Source organism: Brienomyrus brachyistius, chromosome 1 (assembly GCF_023856365.1).
Source record: "Brienomyrus brachyistius isolate T26 chromosome 1, BBRACH_0.4, whole genome shotgun sequence".
Classification (NCBI taxonomy): Eukaryota; Metazoa; Chordata; class Actinopteri; order Osteoglossiformes; family Mormyridae; genus Brienomyrus; species Brienomyrus brachyistius.
In genome coordinates this window covers 38,747,671-38,767,072 of record NC_064533.1, presented here as the reverse complement: position 1 = coordinate 38,767,072, position 19,402 = coordinate 38,747,671, and positions in this window count along the sequence as shown.

The following is a 19,402-nucleotide window of genomic DNA, read 5'->3' as shown; positions in this document are numbered from 1 at the left end:
AACTACCCTGACAGAAAATCTATCCACAAACAGGAACATTTTAATCATTACTTTTTTTCAGTTACATTTATGGAGTGGTATGGTGACTCATTGGGGGTCACTGCTGGGGGGAGGAGGGGTCTCATGGCAGGGTGAGTGGGCGAGGTGGTCTTGGTAAATTGTTGTGAATCCAAGATGGTTTGAATCCCACCTCTGCTCTGTGTGTGCATGGGGCTTGCACCTCTTCCCCCTGTTGCAAAGTCATGCAGGCTGACTAACTGGTGTCTCTACATTGCTTGTTGTGTGCTTGCTGAGCAAATAGCATCTGTTACAGGTTCTTCCAGGTGGATTACCAGTTTTACCATGATACAGCTTTGGTGAGCAGATATGTCTGCATTAAAGTACAGTAGTCACTGTCTGGTTAACCACAGACGACCACCATTGCTACCTTTACTTTTTCATGAGTGATTATTTGCTACTTCAGTAGTTCCCTTAGTTGTCTACAAAGCTTTACAGAATTAACTGATATAGTAACAAATACAGTGTTTGCTTGAGATGAAAGACGTGTCACGATTCATTAATGGTGAACACACATGAGATCAGTATGTAACTAAAACTTAGTCTGTAGTTAATACATAAATAATAGTGTGATGCTAAATTATTTATGTGCCCTCAAGTAAAATATTATCGATTTGTATTCTGTACCTTTTTCACAGAAAATCATGTTTCCTACCAGGTATTTTACCCTTATACATTTCGATATAAATAATTATACTGTGCGACATAAGAGTCGGTTATAGTTGGGGATCTTAGCCTTTTGGTGACCATAGACCAGCATATGTTGTGTCAAATTGGACAGGAGGTATCTAGGGAGGTTTCTGGTGGTAATACTTGCCGATGACTGGTTCGGTGGCGTGGGGAGATCAACAGATCATTCATCAGAATTTTTTTGCTGTTTCCATTTTTTTCCGCAATGCATTCAGAATATGTGATTGCCAGGGGCTGTATAAAAAATGTGTTCCTTGAAAATATTGCAGTTTATTTTTTAAATTAACTGCATTACAGTACATAGTATTGGTAGATTGGGAAGGTTGTCCTGATCCCGGGCCTGGGGAGGGGGTGGGTGGGCAAAGAGAAGGTTTAGGTGGGAGGGATTATGCACATTGGACCTGTCTAGTGGAATATTAGCCACAGACTGGTGCTGCTCCACGGGCCTGTGGTTGGGAGCCTCTGCTTTGTGGGATGATGGGAAGTATGTCTAGGACCACTTTACAAATGGAGTTTTGCAGATCACTGTCCAATTGGAGCTGCTTCACAGTGATTGGAGAGGAGACTGCTGGAGGGTCATGTGACTTTTCCACTGCACCAAGTATCATGCTTTTGGTACAGAACTTTTGCTTTTCCATTGAGTTCTGGTCAAGTACCATTACCAGAAGTTCCAGTACCAAAAGTGCCGAACCAGCTGGGGTACTCCTTTGGTACTCCGGCACTTTGGGTGGGACATGAAATGCTTTCGTTTGTTGATTGCTTTTGCAAACCAATAAATAATAAAACAAAAAAAGGAGTTCATAAATTTCTCACAAACCCTTCTAGGCAAGAATGGGTTTGTGAGAAATTTCTCAAAGTACCAAAAGCACGGTTCCTGGTGCAGTGGAAAAGCACCCATACAGTCAATACAGAGCAACTGCATCAAAGCTGCCCATTCACTCGGGTCAGCCCTGTTTACTTAAGGAATGAGTACAGGGCCTCTTAAAGGCCGTGAAACACAGAGGCTGAATTTGTGGGTTTTTTAAGTGGCCACATTTCAGCAGGGATTTCAGTGCACCAAGGATTGGTTTCAGTGAGGACACACATCTAAGAGAGCAATGAATCTGAGAATAATTTTCAAATCTCCATAAGTTTGGAAACAATGAAAATAACAGGGGAATATTTCTGGAAAATTGCTGCTGTTCTTTAAACAACTATTGCTAGATCACTATCATTCCCTGTAATGTGTAGTGTATTGTTTATATAAATCAGGGATCTACAGTATTAAGCTGTATATTCTAGAGTTAATTATGCAAAATTGTGTATTCACAAGAGGAAGATATTGGAGGGGTTCTTTAGTCCTGATAATGAATACTTTATGAATATTATCAATGCTTCGAATGGGTGCACAACATTGCAAAAAAGAACATTAAATTACTTTTAATGGTTCTTAATAGGATTTATCTGAAAATAGGGCATTTCGGCGTTGTATCCCATAAAATGAGAATTTTCCAGTTTTGTTGTCTGACATTCAGCTCACAGCTGGAAGCCACGAGTTCTATGCAATCTCTCCTTTAAACTCTTTCAAAGCACAGAGGGTTTATTAAAAACTGATTATTGTAAAATAGCAAAGCACATCAATTTGACTCTTCCTAAGCTTCCAGCACAAATTAGAAACAAAAATGCCCTTGCAACCTCAAATGTATATCTCTAACCGAACAGCGCGGTCCAGCTCTCTCATGAGCTCCCTGTACTCATGTAGGATGGTATTTCCCAGCCCGGTCCTCAGTCCACGTTTTCGTTCTATCCCAGCCCCCTGTTAGTCCACATTTGCTCACCCAGGGAACAAAAACATGGGGGTGTCTGGGGGTGCCCGAGGACTGGGCTGGGAAACACTGATGTAGGACACTGTTTGATGACGGGCAGCACTGTGGATGGGTCGGTACCACTATGGTCCCTCCCCAGCATCAGGGCTGCAGGTTCATTTTCCTTCCTCCTGCTGTCTACAATCAGCAGCTTGGAAAATTAGTGTCTCTAAATTGCCCCTTCATGAGCATGTGCCCCGTGACAGGCTAGAATCCCACCCAGGGTGCTCTCTACCTCGTGCGTCCAGGGATGGGCTTGCAAAGGAATTATAAAACAGTATATTGTAAGCATCATTTTCATTGCATACTTTAAAAATGTATTTTTCAGTGTCCACTGAAGGCTGTTATTACAGCACTTGACTGTGTGAGGATAGAGGTTAATAACGTGATTATGGTAGCTGCTCACATCCATATTTCTGTTCTGTGAGAACATCAAGTCCCTGCAGAGTAAGAGCAGATGTTTGCTATTTGTGCATACATTTTCAAGTGAAAAGTGGAGAATCATTTCTTTCTTTCTTTCTTTCTTTCTTTCTTTCTTTCTTTTTTTTTTCTTTTTTTACTTTTGAATATAAAAGTCAGCTTAAGCCAGGTGTCTCAACACATGATTCATTATTAAATCTACCCCACCAATTGATTGGCCATTTTCCAGAGAAAGTTAAGAACAATGTAATGTTTAGCTTGAGCTGAAGACCTCCTAGTGTGTGGCTCCCAAGTAATTTGAGTTTGAGACCTCTGGTTTAAGTGTTACCTGTTATGGAAGGGCATAACTGAAGGGATGATCCACAAAGTGGCTTGGAAACAAGGGGTTTTATTGGAACTAACAAACCAACAAGAAACATAGGCACCACGAGGGGTCAAAATAAAAGCAGGAAATAAAACTAGATCTGAATGGACCAAACAAAACAAAGGGAAAACAAATGCCAAACAACAATGGGAACCACAGACAAGAACCAAGAAGGAACAAGTGTAGCACATACAGGGGAAATGGAGGAATCAAATGCACAGCACTTATAGGAAACAGAACTAACGCAGAGCTCGTCTTCGCCTCAGCAGCACCTACAGAGTCCATCTTGCCTACCTCGCCGGTGCCTTTCCTCTGAGCTGCCTCATCAGATCCATACCTGGATCCACTAGCAAGTGCCATATGGTCTGACCAAGAGGATACCCACTCCAGAAGATCTCTTCCTTCCATCTCTTCAGGACATTTACATCAAGAGATGTAGGCGTCTCAAGGATCGTCCAAGGACACATCCAATCCCAAAAACAGCCTGTTTCAGCTTCTGAAATCAGGAAAGAGACTCAAGAACATCATGGCCAGGACTGAGAGGCTTAGTCAGAGAGAGCCTGAGAGATAGGCTTTCTACCCCCAGGCCATAAGCCTTCTGAACCTGGACATGCCACTGCACCTCACACCCTGATGTACACTGTGCTCTTGTACCCCCAGGCCATAAGGCTTCTGAACCTGGACATGCCACTGCACCTCACACCCTGATGTACACTGTGCTCTTGTACCCCCAGGCCATAAGGCTTCTGAACCTGGACATGCCACTGCACCTCACACCCTGATGTACACTGTGCTCTTGTACCCCCAGGCCATAAGGCTTCTGAACCTGGACATGCCACTGCACCTCACACCCTGATGTACATTGTGCTCTTGTACCCCCAGGCCATAAGGCTTCTGAACCTGGACATGCCACTACACCTCACACCCTGATGTACACTGTGCTCTTGTACCCCTCACCATATCCACACTGTCACACTGGTCACTTTTTTATGTCTTTGTTACTGTTCATTTTGAACATACTTCTCTGCTTGCATTTTAGCTTTTTGCGCTTTAACTTTAGCATAATTGGATTTTTAAGTTGCGCAGTCTACAAAACAGCAGTTCAGGATACATTCAGGATGCAAGATGGCAGCATGTGCATCACGCGAGGCTCAGTGTCTCTTCAGATTTTGCAAGTTAGCAGTGTTATTCCTGCTCATTTCGGGTCTGTTCGTTCGGAACAGCTTCGCTTTAACATCTTATACCCGACAAGAGCTTTTGGATATAGGATTACACAACTCGGACTGTTTTATCAACAACTTTCAACTCATCCCTGAAATAAGAAGAATACCTGATGCTTCACAGGCTACTCGGCCGACCGGAAGTGCTCGAAGACGGCACAGGGACTGTAAACAAAGGAGGGGGAATGCGGAGAACTAACAGCTAAGCGAAGGCTAACACTGCACCGGCTTTCTTTACCCAGTAATTTCCTCGCTAATATGCGGCACCTGGTGCACAAAATGTATGAGTTACGACTCCGGATCACAAATAACTGGAGACTTATGGACTGTAACATCATGATACTCACGGAAATATGGCTACGCAGCGGAATACCTGACAATGCTATCGAGCTAGTCGAACACCACACCCTCTGGGTGAATAGAATAGCAGGTGATTCCGGTAAGACAAGAGTCGGAGGATTGTGCATTTATGTGAACAAGGCTTGGTATCATTGTTGGAAATCACTGCTCAGCTGACCTAGAGTATCTCATGGTTAAGTGCAGGCCATTCTATCTGCCGAGGCAGTTCACCTCCACTAAAATAATAGCTGGGTATATCCCACCGGATGCTAATGCTAAGCTTGCTATCAATGAACTCCAGGCAGCCATTAGCAAACAACAATCTGCATACCCTGAGGCTGCATTTATCACAGCGAGTGACTTTAACCACTCCAACCTAAAGATGGTGCTACCTAATTTTCATCAACATGTCTTCTGCCATACCAGAGGGAATAAATCTTTGGATCATGCCTGTACAAACATTCTTGGAGCCTACACAGCAATGCCCCTCCCCCACATGGGACAGTCTGATCACCTTTCTTTGTTCCTCACCCCTAAGTACTCACCGCTCATCACCCGTGTGAAACCATTAGTGAAGACCATCAAAGTGTGGCCAGCGGGGGTAGATTCTGCACTCCAGGACAGGTTTAAAGACACGGACTGGAGCTTGTTTGCTTCACAGGCCACCTGTGGCTCTCACACAAACATTTATTCTTATACAAACTCAGTACTGGAATGCATCATCACCACAATTGGCAGTGTTACTATAGAGAAGCAGTTCACAACGTACCCAAATCAGAAACCATGGATGAACAAGGAAGTGCGGCTTCTACTAAAGACCCAGGATAATGCCTTCCGATCAGGTGATGCACAGGCCTACAGTAAGTCCAGGGCAGACATGAAGATGGGCATCAAGAAGGGCAAACTCAGCTACAAGCTGACGGTGGAGGAGTACTTTGTCAACTCGGACCCCTGACGCATGTGGCTGGGCATTCAGGTTATCTCTGACTATAAGGCCAGCAATTCCACACAGTCAGCCATGAATGTGTCCTGCCTCAATGAGCTAAATGACTTATATGCTTTTTTGACAAGGACAAAAAGACTGCCAAAGCCTTAGTCTCTGATAACTGCCATACCTTCACTTTCACCACAATAGATGTTCGTAACGCACTGTGTTGTCACAATGCGCGTAAGGCTGCTGGCCCTGATGGCATTCCTGGACGTGTGGTTAGGGCATGTGCTGAACAGCTTGCAGGAGTCTACAGACATTTTCAAACTGTTCCTTGCCCAGGCAGCAGTACCAGTTTGCTTCAAGACCACCTCCATAGTGCCAGTGCCACCGAAGTGCCTGAATGACTACTGCCCTGTGGCACTCGCACCCATAGTTCTGAAGTGCTTTGAGTGACTGGTCCTGGTACACCTTAAGAAATATTTGCCCCCCCACACTGGATCCTGACCAATTTGCCTACCGGAGCAATAAGAGTACAGAAGATGCTGTATCCACAGCGCTTCACTGTGAACTCTCACACCTGGACAGCAAGAATAATTATGCGAGAATGCTGTTTGTTGACTTCAGCTCAGCTTTTAATACTGTCATTCCCTCCAAGTTGGTCACTAAACTTGTGGATCTTGGAATCAGCGACTCTATCTGTAACTGGATCATGGACTTTCTGACTAACAGACCTCAGCATGTTAGGTCAGGCCATAACTGCTCTACCACCATCACACTCAACACTGGCACTCCACAGGGCTGTGTGCTGAGCCTGTTCCCCTACTCCCTTTTCACCTATGACTGCCGGTCTATGTATGGACCCATCTCTATCATTAAGTTTGCAGATGACACCACGGTGATTAGTTTCATCAGTGATGAGTCTGACTACAGGGAAGAGGTAAAGCACTTAGCTGTATGGTGCGCTGACAATAACCTGCTCCTGAATACCAGCAAACCAAGGAGCTCATTGAGGACATCAAGAAGTAGAAGTGAGACACCCGTGACCTCATCCACATCAATGGCTTGGCTGTTGAATGGGTTTCCAGCTTCAAATTCCTGGGGACCCACATCTCAGGGGACCTGTCCTGGTCAACCAACATCTCCAGCCTGGTCAAGAAGGCCCATCAGCACCTTTTCTTTTTGAGGGCACTAAAGAAGAACCACCTATCTGCTGACATACTGGGTAACTTCTACCGCTGTGCGATAGAGAGCATCCTGACCAACTGTGTTACAGTATGGTATGGGAATTGCTCTGTTGCTGACCGCAAGGCACTGTAGCGGGTGGTGAAAACTGCCCAACGCATTATAGGAATTCCACTTCCTGCCATTGAGGATGTCCACAAGAAGAGATGTCTACGACGGGCACACAGCATTCTGAGGGACTCCTCTCATCCGGCTAACATCATCTCTTCCAGCTCCTCCCCTCTAGAAGGCGCTACAGGAACCTTCAGACTAAAACCAACAGGTTTAGGAACAGCTTCTCCCCCACAGCTGTCACCCTACTGAACTCAGTCCCCCGCTGAACCTTCCCATCCACACTCACAATTAACCGTCTGCACTTTCAGATTCAGATTCAGAATAATTTATTGATCCCTGAGGAAATTATGTGGGTTCAGTTGCTCCCAGACAGTAAGAAGATAAACAACAAGTTAAATACGATAACAAATAATACAAATTTACAATACCAAAACTACAAATGGACAAATATTACAATAACCAAGATACAAGATACAAGATTTATAGATCCGTTTACTATACATCTGTACATCTGGATATACGTGGCACATCTGTTTACTTGTCCATAGTACATCTGTATATTTGTCCTTTTGCATAGCAATATAGAATATCTGTATACCTACCGAACTTATCTGTATATTATTAATAATAATTTATCCCCATCATTTACACTGCCCTTATCTGCATATTTGTACATAATCTGCACACCTGTACATAATTATTCCCACCTCTGCATATACTCTTTTAACTGTATATACTCTCTTAACTGTACAAATTGTACATACTACACATATTGCACTTGCTACTCTCTGCACTTCTGATTAGATGCTAAACTGTATTTCGATGACCTGTATTTATACATGTGTAATGACAATAAAGTTGAATTTAATCTAATCTAATCTAATTTCACTACGTGCTGTACTTTGTATAACTATGTATGTGACAATTAAAGAATCTTGAATCTTAAATCTTGAAGATCAGGTCCAACCCTGATTATGCTCCAACCCAGCATCCACAGTTGGCCCTCATCAAACCTCTGCCACATTCTTGTCTTGTATGGTGTGCTGACAATAACCTGCTCTTGAATACCAGCAAACCAAGAAGCTCATTGTGGACTTCAGGAAGGAGAAGGGAGACACTGCACTGTCTTGGAGAGGTCCCTGGGTGAACCCCAGACCCACTGCCAGCAACCATCCCAGTGCCCACAGACCCTCTTCAGGTTCCCCATGGACCAACGGTACCCACTCTGATGATTTCTGGCCAGTCCATGCCAGCTCTCATCATGCCTCAAGCTCAGTCCATTCAGCCATGCGGTGGCCCAGGAAACAGGGGAACACACTAGGAACAAAACAGACTTGGAAAACATTGAGAGAAGGGATGGCCAGCGACAACTGCTGGCCAAACCAGGAAATAACAGACTGAATGGGCCAGTCCTGAGAGTTAGCATCCTGGCAACCAGAGAATTAGGGACAAAAGCATTAAATAAACACTCTGATGCTTTGTTTGTTTTTAGGTTGCTATTTTGCAGCTGCAGATTTTAGGTCAGCACTCAGGAACATCTCGCACACCTCAGCTGGGAGAGTCAGGATTCTCTGAGGGAACTGGATCTCCTTTCACTGTGGCCCTGTTTGACTCATAAACTGCAAGGTTCACGTGCCACTTGGATGTCATGCTGGGGAGATGTTTCTGCTTAATTGTAGTGCCATCATGCAGGTTTACTTGCTGTTAGTCTCAAATTAGGTCACCTTATACTCCCTTTATAACGTTGTCTATCTTAAACTGCTTAGGTTCCTCAAACCCCCACAGCATCAGACATTCTAAAATATCCTTAATCATTAGTAAAAAAAAATCCCTGCACATTTTTTTTAGCTGAATTTACACTTCTAAAAATTATTCTATTTGAGGTGTTTCATATCTAGCTAATGTAAGACTTTCTCTGAAACATTCCAGAAAATGGTGTCATGATCTGGTGAACATGTTAGTTTAATTTGCACTCGTTTTGTATTATAGATGTGTGACAGAGACTTTTATTCAAAGTAACAACAACAACAAACACATTTATTTTTGTATAGCGCGTTATCACAACATTACATCGTCTCAAAGCGCTTTACAGAATCCGCACCCAAAGCCCCCAGTGAGTAAGCCATAGGCGACAGTGGCAAGGAAAAACTCCCAAGAAGAAACCTTGGGAGGAACCAGACTCAAAGGGGGAGCCCATCCTCCAAGGGCCGGCAGGGATAGTCAAATAGGAGAGATGGTTAAGTGCCAAGTCACACTGTCCAAATCAAAAGATACAGCCTGCTGTAGCTCTTTCTACCTTAGGTACTCACAGATATTCTGCTCCTTAAGAATGAAGCAAGCATGGAGGGTTGCATGAGGTCAGTAGGTCACTAAGTTGTTCTGGTGCAAGACAATTCAGTGCGTTATAGGTTAATAGCAGTATTTTATAGTCAATCTGAGACTTAATTGGTAGCCAATGAAGGGAGGATAAGACCAGTGTAATGCGATCAAATTTATTAGTCAAAGCAAGCTCAGACAGTCCTTGGGTCACTCAGGAGTCAAGGGTCTTGCTTGGGGGCCCAACAGGGAAGCCACTCTGCTGACTATAGGATTTGAACCAGCGACCTTCCAATCAGTAGCATAGCACCCAAACCTGCTAGGCCACAGACCACACCATCTTGGGATGGCGCAGCACACAGGTGGTGTACAGGATGGAGGGATGCTGTGTGGTTAAATGACTGGCTCTTAACTCTCTGTCCCCATACACCTTTCAAAGCTGGCAAGTGGGAATCCCACGGCTCTGGGGCAGCAGTCCTGTGAGGTGCACTGTGATCTAAAATGATTGTGACCTGGCACTGAAAGGTGTTACATTCTGACTGTAAGTGGTGCTCCTGATTTGAGCCTTTTCTCACCCTGGCCCAACCCTTGAACTCAGTTAAATGCTTAATTTCAGCTCAGTTATACTGTTACTACCTCCAAACAAAATCAATTATAAATAACCCATTGTCGTAACTTACTTGCTGTACTCATTAAATTGTTTCACACATATTGCATTTACTAAAAAATTCCATGCACTGAAATGCACTCCTGCACTTTTTGTACATTTATCAACCACACATGCACATTGTTTATATCCACCAGACTGTATATGACCATTGTCTTGTTTAGTCTTACCCACTAGTCTTAAGCCACTCACAACCGGAGATGAATTTCCTGTGTGTGAACATACTTAGCCAATAAACCTGATTCTGATTCAGTGTGAGCGAGCCAGGGAAAGACGAAAGCGGATGATTAGACAGAGACAGCTGGTGTTATTGTCACAGGCTTGTTGGACACACTGTACCAGCTGGACGGCACCACTCTTAATTCAGTTGTTGCGTTTCAGTTCCCACCTATTCACACCTATTCTCCTCTATCAGAGGAATTTACCAGCCCCAAATGAAAGCTAATTGGCTCCTTGAGGACCTCTTACTGATTCAAAACTTCATTGTTTAATGATAAGGTTGGCCCCTCTGTTTGAGTTGACTCCTCTTATACCCCAACCTTGATTAAGTGATATCAGAATTCATACATTCTGCAAATCAAAGTAACTCAGCCTGGCTTCACACAGCACTAAACTAACAGAGTAGTGAGACACCAGAATTTTCTCCTTTGGCTTTCATAATGTGTCTCCTCTTGAGTCTATGAGCACATATATGCTTTCCAGGACTGACAATAAAGATATTGGTCACATGGAGTCCACTCTTATTCTCATTATCCTGTAAACTGTAAGTTGCTCCATGCGGATATCGTTTGCAAGTGTGACTATAGCTTATTACCATTTGACATGTTGGTCAAACCCAGTGAAACACCCCAAGTGTGAACCCTGCTGAAAGGACGTCAGGGACTGGGTGCCACTGGCTCACTCCTTCTGAGCACTAATGATTGCAGGAATCATACTGCAGACCCAGACATTCATTTTCAAGCACTGAGCTGATTCCGAGTATGAGTACCTCAGTAACCTTGGGGCAAAGATCATCAAGCTTCTAACACAGGGTTCTCCGACCTTATTTATTCTGACAGCTACTTCAATAAAAAAAAATAATGGGGAGCTAAGTGTTTCATATAAGATTATATCAACTGGGGGGGGGGAGAATTAAAATTAATCTGATAAGTAGATAATACTACTACAGCAGTGGCTCATGCTTGACATGATGGTGACCAACCACTGGCCTAAAACGGCCAGCGAGTGGCTCAGCAGGCTAAGCGTCTGTGTCGGAGATCAAATGATCGCCAGTTTGAGTCATGGCCTTGACAGAACAGTCACATGTCCGTGGACCCATGAGGAAGCCTGCAACCCCCAGCTGCAGGGCTGCTGTGTGTTGGCTGACCCCCCCCCCCCCCCCCAAGCTATGCAGAGCAAGACGGGGCCAGAAAAGAGAAGCATTCCAATGCAAATAAAGCATGTTTTGTTTAAATACCTAACATAAAGATTAAAGGGTTTCTTTCTTTCATCTGGCTGAGCTACATTACTCCAATATGTATTTATTTTCCTTAGCATATGTTTAATTTTATGCAATGGGTTGTCGTCCCATCTTTCTTTGCCCCCTGTCTTGCACATGTAGCTTCTGCAACAGGCGCCAGACCCCCACATCCCTGAATAGGGGTTGCAGAAAATGGATGGATGGAAGTTTAATTTTATATGAAGCTTACTGTTTTCAATACTGTTTACATCTTTATATATTATTTACTTCATATTTATATTGCATTGGCTTTGGAGGTCAGCAATGTAATCTTGTTTAAATAAAACCTTTAGAATCATGAATTGAATCTATATAAACTATGTTTGTGAATGATGCAAGAAAGCTAGCCAGATGACGTGTTTCTGTTACACAAGGTGCAACTGCCGCTATTTAAGAAGATTTAAAAAAAATCTCTCAGGCCTTAAAGAGAATAACAACGAAGATAACTGGCAGTATAGGACCCTGACCAGCTGTGTGTCTATCGACAGCACACTGCTTAACAGCTCCACGCCCCGCTGGCTCACGTCATCCGCTCATTCGCGGCCTGAGGTCGCTCGCTGCCGCTCTTACTGTTCAGCTGGTGCGAATCCCCTCGTCTAGCTCTTGCTGTGGCACTGTTGCCATGGGGACGGCATTTGCAGCCAAACCGCTCTCTGTAAATTGTCTCATTCTGACACAGAGCCGATGCCGTGTTAGCAGACGGCCTCAGATGCCGGGAGGGAACATTTGGCATTGTCCTGAGAAAACAGGAACCCCTCTCCTTTAGATTCTGCCAAATAAAGCAAGCAAATACTTTAATAGTACCTGTTAGCTGTAGGTTGTAATAGTAACCGCTAGTGGGTTACTATTGTGTCATGAGGATAAGCAATAAATCTGACAGAATACTCTCCTCATTTGGTGGTCTGGCGAATCCCAGCTTGATTTCCATGGGTTGCTGAAGGATGTTTATCATGATCTTTAGTCTGGTATACAGGATCAATGCTCTGCCTAAGGACTAGAAGCATAGCTTCCCCTAGCTTAAATCTAAACACGGGAATAGGTTGCCATTTCATGGAAGAGGGAGCTCACACCCAGAGCATAATCCTGTCAAGTGAGAAGATGACAGACAATGAATGATTAACTGATGTCAGAAGTAAGACAAATACCACAGGGGAGCCTGATGCATGCATGTGATTACAGACTGAGTTTCCTTGGAGATCGGAGATGGTTGTGCTGGATCATAGTGCTAAAAACCCCAGGGTTTGAATCGGTAATCCCTTCTCCTTGGCAACCACCTGTGAGTGAGCAAAGACTACTGTCAAAGCATTTTACATCCACGGGAAACTCAGGAAATACTTCAGAAAGGCGTAATTCAAAACATGTTGTGTCATTTCCAAGGGAATGAAAATGTATTCTTGGAAGAAAATTCAGTCTAATTAATAAATCCTGCATTCAAATATAAAAGCTGTGAGTTGAAGTAGGGGAATTAAACACTGCTGAAAAAAATGAACCGTATTAAGATCGATCATTTGTTTGTCATAGGAAAATAACTATTTTTGTCTCAGTGCTGTGTTTTAAGCATTAATATCGAGACTTTCTCACTGAAATGCTGCATGTTCCAGTTTCCAAATGAACAGAACTGTTTTTTATGGCTCCATGGAACAGAAAAACTCTGTAAATCCACTAGGACTGCTGGTTATGAGAAAATTAAAGGGAGATTGAAATAATAACTAATAAAGTTGTATGTATTTGATCTGAATGTTCGCCTGTTAGAGGGTTGGCCAAAACACATCGATATCATGTGGGCGCAGAACAATCAGTGGTATTTGCTTTAAGTCGTGAGGAATGAAACAGATAGAGCCAATTGAATCAGGGAGCAATTAGCTTGGATTCTGCGTGAAGGTGAGCCTGTGGAAGCATGTTAATGGAAGATGCATGTATTTCAGAATCCAAGCTGAGGTCCACAACAAAAGCTCATTCCTTACCAAGGCAAAATTCAAGACTACTAGATATGTGTATGATATATTGAAAAAGCTGGTCACTGGTGTTACCTGGATGACCTAGTCATCCTAGTCGTTGCTCTCTCATTAGAGGCAGAAGTGAGCAGTGTCTAATTGGGGTGGCTCATTTTTCAGTGGCTTTGCAGAACCTTGCCATGAATACGAATGGAATATATAGCTTATGATAAATAGTATATTCTTGAATATTGTTGTAGATGTTCATTAGGACCCAAAATAAGTGGGTAGTGGATGGATGGTTGGTTTAGACCCACATACAACCTAAATTTGGACACTTGTGGATAGAGTTTTGATACAGAAGTACTGTAGAAGCCATTGCCAGATGTATATAATTGGGATTTGGCCCTTTGGATGGTGCTGCCAGGACATGGCAGGGTGGCATATGGTTTTTTTCTGGTTAGCATGGCTGTCATACAACCCCATGCTGAGCAGAGAGACGCTGCTATGTCTCACCAAAGGAAGTGGCAGCTGAGGCAGAGGGAGACTGTTCCTGGTGGGGTCCCGAGGCGAATATAACACGCCTTCAATTCCGTGGTTGCCTCTTGCTGGTGAATGATCTCTCTTCTGAGTTCCCACAAGCTGCATGACTCATTTGCTCAGTTCATGCAGAACAAGTAAACATGGAAAAGCCTCATCTAACCTCCGAATCTCCACACAGGCAAGGCTCAGATGATGCTACAGTTTTACAGGCATCATAATTACTAACAAATGTTCATCATCGTGATCATTAAAAGAGGCCCAGCTCCAGGAATGCGGTCACAGTCAGCTGTGTTTTCACTGCAGGTAGGTTGTTCCAGAGACAATGAAAAACAGGGAGCTTTGCTGTGGGGTATCGGCCATGAAGTTTGCTTAGGGTGCTACATGGGCACGACCACCACTAGGGCAGGCAAAAAGTGGGAGGTGTAAAGTGGACCAACACAGAGCAGTTTGCAGATCACCAAATCCCACCAAAACACAGGTGCGTCGATTTTAACGGTGTTACTGCAGGAAATGTGAAGAAACATTATTTGTTGATTATTAATCCCCTGGTCATTTTACATACCCTATTTATATATGAACATTCTGCACAGCTACACCATACAGAATTGCAGCTTTCCTATTTATAATGGCAGTCACATCGTTACACATGCTGGTTTGTAACAGGCAAGCTCCAGTGTATGTAAAAGAAGAGTCTCTCATTATTTTGCACATGGAAATGTAACATCACATTAGGAGAATTCACAGGTTCATGTCACAGGCCCCGAGGAGCAAGCTGTGAGTCTTCAGGGTAGAGATGATCTTCTTTGGCATTCAGTGGAGGCTTCATCATTGAGGACGGGGGATCTCTTTGATTGGCAGCTGTAAGTCTCTGTGACAACCCCTTTCTTACCTTGCGGAGTGAAGCAGAGTGCCAGAGTTAACCAGGACACCTGGGGGGAGGAGTTGCTCCCCCAAAATCCATGCAACCAGGGGATTCTATATCATTGTCAGTTTCATACAGATGAGAAATTTGGATGCTCAGCTGCTGTTTCAGACATGTTGATATTTTTACCAGCTACTGCTGAAAGCCCTTAATAATTATAAAAAAAAAGTATGTTTAATGAAATACCCATAAAAAGGTTTTAAAACCATTTTGACTTTGTTTTGTGGTTTTCGTTTTTTAAACACTACATGGTATTTATACAGAGGTAAATGGTCAGAGCCCCCCCCCTACTGTTTTCTTTGATGGTGCAGTTGCCAACTGGGGGATGAAGGCTTCTTTTTGGCAGAGGAAGCCGGGCTTCAGTCTGGCTAAGCCAGTGCATTAAAGCACCCCTGTATATATGAAACCGAAGGTACCCTATGTTCTGTGTTTCTGCCTTTGTTTGAAGATGCTATAGAATAGGGGGTGGGGGGGTGGGAGCTGTCATTAAGAGAAGCAGAGATCAAGGGGATGGCACATCTCTCCATAGTCGCTCTCTCCACCCCTGAGCACGGCAGCAGTCAGCCCCCGTGTTGAATCAATACAGTAACCTGTCCCAGTGGAAAAAGGCAGTGGTGCATGCGGGGAGAGGGGGTTAATGCTCTCAGCAGCCTCTCCTGAGAAGCCCCAGCATGCGCTAACATCTCTTCCCCACCCCTTACCCTCACTAACTGTTAAACATCCTTCCTGTTAATCAAGCTCAAAATGCAAGGTCGGTGTTGCTTTTCGCACACTCCGTCTTTGTTTTAGAGGAGAGAAATCAGCCGTCATTCTCATGAACTCACTACCGTAACACATTTTTTTTTTTCTCCTTTTAAAAATGAATTAATTTATTCATTGCCTAAACTGTTGATTTTACCTCTGGGGTAGTTAATCAGTTCTATTATATTACAACTTATTTCTGTGATAAATGACTTCATAAAATCCCAGGCAAGAATTATGAAAATTACAAAATTGACAAAACTAATGCAAAATTAAACAAATTAATGGCTTATAGTGGGTTCCATTCAATAAAGCTGAAAATGTTAAAAATATTTCATCAATGTTTGTGTGATTTGATCTTAAAACTGTTACGGTAATGAGATTTTTGGATAACTATTTAGAGAAAATGGCTAAAAAAAATCATTAAATCAACAAACAGTAATTTGCATCATGCAGTTATCATCATCGTGATCATTAAAAGAGGCCCAGCTTCAGGAATGCGGTCACAGTCAGCTGTGTTTTCACTGCAGGTAGGTTGTTCCAGAGACAAAGAAAAACAGGGAGCTTTGCTGTGGGGTATCGGCCATGAAATTTGCTTAGGGTGCCACATGGGCACGACCACCACTAGGACAGGCAAAAAGGGGGATGTGAAATATTGCAATATACCTAAAAGTTTCAGGTGATGTGAATTGCTCAGCACATAAAAACACTATTTCAATGTAACATTTTTTTTCAAAAAAATTCTCAAGAATGACCCACTAACATGTTCCCAGTGAAATGACTGACAGGGGGAGTGTCCTTGCCCTGTTTACGTTACGCCATTAAAACAGAGCATGTGCTTTTTGTCTGTTGGATACAAAGGCAGAGCCATCCATCACTGCCTGTTCCAGCAGAAGACAGCTTGATCTCTCAGCCTTTTCCACACTAATCTAGGATTATGTCACTTCCTTTTTTAAACTCCCACATTTGGTGACAAGCTGACCTTTATTAAGATCCAGGCATCATTTTAATGACTTAGTTGTTTGTGTAACCCACAATGCAACATTGCACATGCCTTTGTACTGTGTGAGCTAAGGGTAATTGCATATCCACAGTGCAAGGAGTGAATGGTAATTGTACCATTAATATGACGTGACAAAGCTCATCTCATTATGATTGAGTTTGCTTTTCTAGAAACTGTCATGTTAGCTCAGATCTGCACCAGGCAGAAGCTTCTGTCGGACTCATAAATGAGGACAGCTCACAATGCTGGGCTGATTTGATACCATGGAGCTTTGAAAAGAGATGCTCAATCTACCTGTCATGGCCTCATATTAATTTGTGTTTATTATTTTATGCACTATTTCTGTCAATGATTCAATGACGTGCCTATTTTCCTTAAATATATCTGCATGATGCAAATCTGTCACTGTGTTGCCCTTTGAATTGGATTATAAAAAGATGTTTAGAATTGTTTGGTCTCTGTCAAGGCGGCAGGGAGCCTCAGTGCAGAGCTCTGCTGTCTCACACATACAAATTCCAGTTCTCAGCTTTTGGTGAGGATATACAGTAAAATCTACCTTTTCTACCAATTTTTTTTCTCTTACAGTCCAAAAACAAGCGATTAGGTGAATCGTTAACATTAAATGAGTCTCAGTGTGTGTGCAAGTGTGTGCCCTGCGATTGACTGGCATCCCGCCCAAGGCGTCCCCTTTGTTCTGTGCTGTCCTGCATGAGAGGCTCCAGGCTCACTGTGACATTGCACTGTGGCACTGTCCTTCCTGTGGAAGATGAACTGATACAATGAGGCTCAAGGCTCCAATTATTAAAAAACAGGGCATGATTATTGTATGTAGACTGATTTTTTTTTCTCGGTGCCCGACCTCCTCATGTGCATGAACTATCCACTAACCGTTTTAGTTTTAGTGTTTCTATACTTCTTTTCAGTCACCAGATATTTATCAAGATAGCCGCAGAAAAAAGGGGAAAAAGTTCTTTTGTCATTTAGTAATAAATGCTCTCCTTAACAGTAGGTACAATCCATGAACGAGGCTCTAATGATCAGAAGAATACTATCTATCCATCTTCAAATGAAATCTGACTGCTGACTGGAGCATTCAGCAACATTTCCACCAATTATATCTGCTCTGTAAAAGCACATTTTAGTTTAGCTTAAAAGCTTGAGGAGTTTTTTCACAGAAATAAATTTGTTGGTGATGTGGTATCATTTTAACCAAATGAGCCTTCTAAGCCTTTTAAAGGTGTTTAGTTTGCTCAAGATCCTCAGATGTCCTTTGAGACATGTGATATACACATTTCCATTTCTGTCAACGACATAAATTATCATGACTATGCTTAATACCACGATAAATTATTCAGCAATTCTGCGAGTAAGTATTCCAGGAGATTCCGAGACTCTGTCTTGATTTGCAGTACACCCTGTACCTCTCAGTCAGCAGGAATTTTACTTTACTCTGCCGCTGTTCACTTCACGATCACCATGAGATGTAGATGGCAGCAGACTTTCACATACATTTTCTATTATAGTTTTATATGTGTGTGCCATGAGCCTGCAGCATTTATCACTCAGAATCAACAAATAAAGCATTGGTGTTGTTCTAATGTGTTTAAGATGCATAACACAACATTCTCTGGACTGCTGCCCACTAACTTCAGAAGTTCAGTGATCATCTGCAACACATTTATTGTATTTGAAAGATAAAACAACTGAAGTATAGAGGAGAAAAAATATTTTTTTCTGAACAATTGAAACACAATCACGTTTTATCAATAATAAATGAAAATGGGTGACTCAAAATGTAGGCCTACAGCACATCCTGTTTTTCTCTTTGGCGTGATTTATATAAGTAGCCCTATTTTTATTTGAACCATCGCAGTGGTGCAAATTGGGCAAGATCTGTCATTTCAGTTCTTGGACAGCTCTATGGTATTATTTGTTAAAAAGAGCTGTGATGGGGGTGGCATGGTGGTGCAGTGGTTAGCACTGTCGCCTCACACCTCTGGGACCTGGGTTCGAGTCTCCGCCTGGTTCACATGTGTGTGGAGTTTGCATGTTCTCCCCATGGCATTGTGGGGTTTCCTGCGGGTACTCCGGTTTCCCCCCACAGTCCAAAGACATGCTGAGGCTAATTGGAGTTACTAAAATTGCCCATATGTGTGTGTGAGTGTGCCCTGCGATGGGCTGGCCCCCCATCCTGGGTTGTTCTCTGCCTCGTGCCCATTGCTTCCGGTATAGGCTCCGGACCCCCCGCGACCCAGTAGGATAAGCAGTTTGGAAAATGGATGAATGGAAGATCTGTGATTTGAGTATTTAGACAGATCCAGGTGAGTTTCTAGCTTTTTGTTTTTGAAGAAAGATTAGTATCGGGGCTGAAATACTTGGGGATAGGCTTAAAATACTCAGGGCTATAGCCCAGAGTGATCGGACCTAATCACATCCAAGGACAGATGTCAAATATTGGTTCTTAATGAACTGTGATATCAGAACTTGGAAACCCCCATGATATTCATTATTAAAAAGATACCTGATTTCATAACTTGTACAGCTCCAAAAAGGACTGTGCTTTTGAATGTGCAATGCAGCGGTAATTAAGTATAACACACTAAAACTGTAAGTAATA